The sequence below is a fragment of the Cynara cardunculus genome, unplaced genomic scaffold (assembly GCF_001531365.2).
Source record: "Cynara cardunculus var. scolymus isolate 2C unplaced genomic scaffold, CcrdV1 Un_Scaffold_9863, whole genome shotgun sequence".
Classification (NCBI taxonomy): Eukaryota; Viridiplantae; Streptophyta; class Magnoliopsida; order Asterales; family Asteraceae; genus Cynara; species Cynara cardunculus.
The window spans coordinates 2523-7182 of NW_020205328.1; the positions used below are offsets into that span (position 1 = coordinate 2523).

The following is a 4660-nucleotide window of genomic DNA, read 5'->3' on the forward strand; positions in this document are numbered from 1 at the left end:
CTTTTAAATCCTCAAGACAGGATATCATTTCCAAAACTGTTTTAAAGAAGCAATCTCTTCTTTATCTTTCCCGAAATAACAATAACACCTTAAAACTATCAAAATAGTTTTACCATCCTTTCTTCAAAACCAACATCAAAACTCATAGTATATGTTAGGACTGAAAAATCAGTGTTAATTGTATTCGTCTTGAAAGATTAACTCTAGTCTATAATTGTAAAGTCAGCGTGTTTGACTTTCTTAGACTAGTTTGACTTTGACTTTGTTAGTTAGGTTGACCATATAAATATGGTTTAATCTTTGTAATTAGAAGGTGAGGAGCTTAATTGTAATATTCAGATTAATAATAGAGGTTTGACTGAATTGAGAGGATTGACTTTTTCTCTCAAGGATCTTAAAGTTCTTAATGTCATATTCTAGATCTGCCATCATGATTATGAAGAGGAAAAGAAATTGATCAGTGTTATTGTGGACACACAATTGGTATCAGAGCTGGAATGCAAGAAATCGGATGAAGAATTTGAAAGATAAGTGATTTTAATTTCTGAATTTTTTTTCGTGTTCTTGGTTTTTCTTCGTGTTCTTGGTTTTTCTTCGTTTTTGATCTGATTTTTCCATAAAATCTTGTGTTTTGATGTTAAAAACATGATCAATATGTTCGAAATTGAATTGTGAATCTTTGTTATTCACAAATTTTTGTGATTTGATCAACTTTTATCAAGATTTAATCGATTTTTTGTGTTTTAAATTTTTTTTGTGTTCTTAATTTTTTTTTCTTCGTAAATCAGTGTTTTGATCCATTTTTTTTAAATTTTCTTTTTAGTTTTTGTGTTTTTATGAGTTTTAATCTGTTTTTTTTTTGTTTGAATTTGTTTTATCTTTGTTTGAATTTGTTAAAATGTGAAAGGCCCAAAATTCATTTTAAGCCCAATTTTGTTTTAACCAGACTCTCAAACTTGATTCATGTGGTTTTCTTCTACTTGAGCGGATAAGAGATCTTACACAAATTGAAGAGGATCACCACACCTTGTGAAGCTTGAAAGGAGAAGGTAAACCGTGAGATTCACCGGAGAAGGCTTGACCGGTATTTCAACCGGTATTCATCTACACCGGTCATTACTTGATCGGATTAGGGGTTCTGATTCGTTCAGCACGCAAGGTTTCTTGAGCGGTATTCTAAACCGCACGCTACTTGACCGGATTTCAAGCTACACCGGTCACCCCTTGATCGGAGAAGGGTTTACACCGCTCACTTCTTGAACGGATTCCTTGAACAGAGTAGTACACCGGTCAGTTTCAGGTAAGTATAGGGTAAATCTATTGATCTGTTGTCCGGTTTACTAAACCGCTTGCCGATGTTTCAATGTGAAATTTACTAAATGCTTCAATATTGTTCAATTTCTTGATATGAATTGATTGCAATTTTAGCAGCAGCAGTATTGTGTGTGTGTGGGACAAGGAGTCATTGAGAGATCACGGCTTGATCAGATTTTTTAATACTTCTACTGCTTCTTCCTCAGTTGCTGTACCTATTGCTGCTGTTTAAATTGTCTCAACAGTCTTGACAGGTGACAGGTTTGTGAAGCAGATCTTAATTTTTGTAACCAGCTTGCAGGTTGCAAACAGCAGCAGCCTAACAGTTTGTGAAGCTACACTTAAATCATTTACAGCAACAACTTCACAGCAACAGCTTCACAGCAACAAGTTTTTTTAAGCAAACTGTGACAGCAAAGAACAGCAGTGTGAAACAGATTTATAGTATTGCTGTCACAGAAACTGTGGTAGTCTGAAACAACAGCTCGTTTTGTTTTGTAACAGCAACCACATTGAAACAGATTGGTTACATTTTGATTTGGTTCATTTTGATTCATTTGGTTTCAGCTAAACAGATTGGTTACAGCAGCTACATAGATTTGAAACAGAAAGTTTAAGTGACAGTAGCAGGTTTAAAACTTGATAGCTTCAAGCTGTGACAGATTTAGACAGGTTTAAAATTTGTTTTTACAAGCTGCACAGGTTGAAAACTTGTTTACCAGATGCACAGGTTGTTGTTGTAATACCATAATTGAATATACAGCAATCTGCTGTTTGTTTGTTTAACTAAAGCTAGACAGAATTGAAGCAGTTGCATCAACCACAGTGGAAAGCAGTTGCATCTATCATCATTTGCATATGTGAATCTTGTGTATCATCAAAATTAAAGTTACTATCACAAGTTTGTTGTGTAAAGATAGTTCATTAAACCATTGTGATTCTTGTTTGCTGTTTGCTGTTTGGTGCAGTAGTAAGAACAATGATAAACAGCAGCTGTGTTGTGTTGGTGTAGAGAAGAAGAAAGCAGCAGCATTGTTCTTTAAACATCTTGAAGCTGCATTTTCACATTGTTTCTTTGCATGATTGATTCGTAGATGATTGACAGCAACAGGCTGCAGCAAAACATTTTAAAACAGATAGATCTTGCTGTTTTAAAACTGTTTTGACAGTAATAAGAAGACAGCAACAGCAGGTTGATTTGAGTTTATGCATTTCATTTTGACAGCTTCATTCAAGTCTGTTTTGATAGCAACTAAGTAGCAGCAACAGTTTAGCTTGCTGATTTGTTCTTGATTTTTGACAGCAACTGCATTGCGACAGCTACAACATAAACAACTTTGCTGTTTTAAAACTGTCTAACAGCAGTAACTTCAAAACAGAACAGCAGAAACTAGCATTAACAGTCTTAGCAATAACAGCTGTTTTTGTGCAGTAACAGCTGTTTACAGATCTTGACAGCAGCAGACTTGGTTGTTTAAGCAATAACAAGAACAACAGTAGCAACAGATTGCAAGTCTTAGCAACAGATTTGAAACAGCAGCATGTTGATCCAATACAGTGCTCACAACAGTCTGTGCAGATTGAAGAAGCAGCAACATTGCAGCACGTTTGGAATTTCAAGTTGAGATCACAGACTTGCAGGTTTACAACATAACAGCAGACTGCCGGAATCTGTTAAAATCTGTTGGTGTGAAGACTGCAGTAGACAGCAGAAAAGAAAGAAGCAGTAGTACTTCAAAGTACACTTTGAAAGTTTTTCAAGCATAGCTAGGATTGGTTTTGGATAGTTTAACAGATTTGAAAGACTGTTGATTTGGTTTTGCTTTCGGGGACTAAGTTCACCTTTACAGAAGCACACAGCATTCAAGTGGATTTTTGAATACACTTCAGAGAGCAGATAGATCATTTTTTTTAGTGTAATATCTGTATTGTATTTGGGCTTGGATTGGTGTCATTTGGACTTAGACTCATAATTTTGGACTTGAATTTTTTAAAACTGTTTTTTAGTTTCTTAGATTGTTTGTGTTTAGATTTTCTTTTGGATCATAGTACATTTGTTTTTGCGTGTGTTTTTCAGTGTTTGTGTTTTTCTGTTCTTTTTGAGTTTAACTGTTCGTATTTTTTATCTGATTTCACTGCATAGATTCTTAACTGATCAATCTAATTTTGAAATGGCAGTTGTATCTGAATACTTCAGAGGGATAATTTTTGCTCTAGAAAAGAGAGTTGAAGGTTATAAGGAGGAAGTGTTTCTAAATGTTTTAAAGAAACATTATAAAGACGAGTGTGAACGTATGGAGAAGGCATTTGAGTCTAGGTTTGAAGAACTCGCGTACAATATTCGTTACGTAGAAAATGATTTCACTGATAACCTGATGTCTTGGAATAAAGTGAATAAACTTACTTTTAATAAACTCAAAGAGGTTAAAAGTGCATATTTCATTAAGAAGAACTCTTCAAGGAGCAATTCAGATATCAGGGATTTCTCTGAGAAGTTCCACAAGTCTGAGAATGAGCTGAATGAGTTAAGGAGTTATTTGGCATTAGAAAAGGAAAAGGTTTCACAAGCTGAAAAGATTTTAAAAAATGAAAGGAATGAGATGGAAATAGAAAAGAAGAGAATTATCGAAGTTGAAAGGAAGTTTGGAGCTGAACGAGAATCTTACGAGAAGAAGATTAACTCTCTCGAGCTGAACGCCAAGATGCTTCTAAAGCAAATCTCGGATTTTGAGCAGCTTATTGTTTTGGAAAGAGAGAAACATACTAAAGAAAAGACAGACATCTCCGAAGACTGTCAGAGCCAGCTTCAGAAACTGTCTAAAAGCATCGATCTAAAGCAAAAGGCTTTGGATGAAGAGAAAAAGCAATTTGCTWCAGAGAAAAGAAATACTTCAAAGAAGTATACAGCAATTGCAAGAGAGCTTACTGAGAAGCGGAAATGGCTTGACATTGCTATGGAGAATGACAAGAGCAGCTCAGATGAAGAGAAGAGAGAGTTGCTAAATCAGAACAAACAGTTTGAAATACTTCAGAAGGAGTTAGAAGGTAAACTCCTGGATACTTCAAAGAAATTGTCTGATCTTAAGACAGACCTTGAAACTGAACTGAACATGAGAACTGAACTGAAAATTAAATATGATTTAGTTACTGTAGAACAAGACCAGCTTTTACAAAGAGTCAAAGACTTTTCTTGTGCTAAAAGCTCAACTGGTTCTCCTTCTCAGTGTAAAACCAGCTTTTATAAWTGTTCATATTCGAACAGTTATTCAAGCAGTCCTAAATCTAATGTTTCTAAGAACTATTCTCGTTCTAATCAGTACTATCAAGGGTATGTCATTGGATCACC

At 34.9% G+C, this 4660-nt stretch overlaps 1 long non-coding RNA gene across 1 annotated transcript; it reads left to right on the top strand.

Annotated features, from left to right (window-relative positions):
- Window positions 1–2116: 2116 nt before the first annotated feature.
- Window positions 2117–3304, top strand: LOC112505334. The gene is made up of 2 exons (XR_003068378.1): window positions 2117–2506; window positions 2618–3304. It is a non-coding gene; the product is annotated as an uncharacterized LOC112505334 (long non-coding RNA).
- The last annotated feature ends 1356 nt before the right edge of the window (window positions 3305–4660 follow it).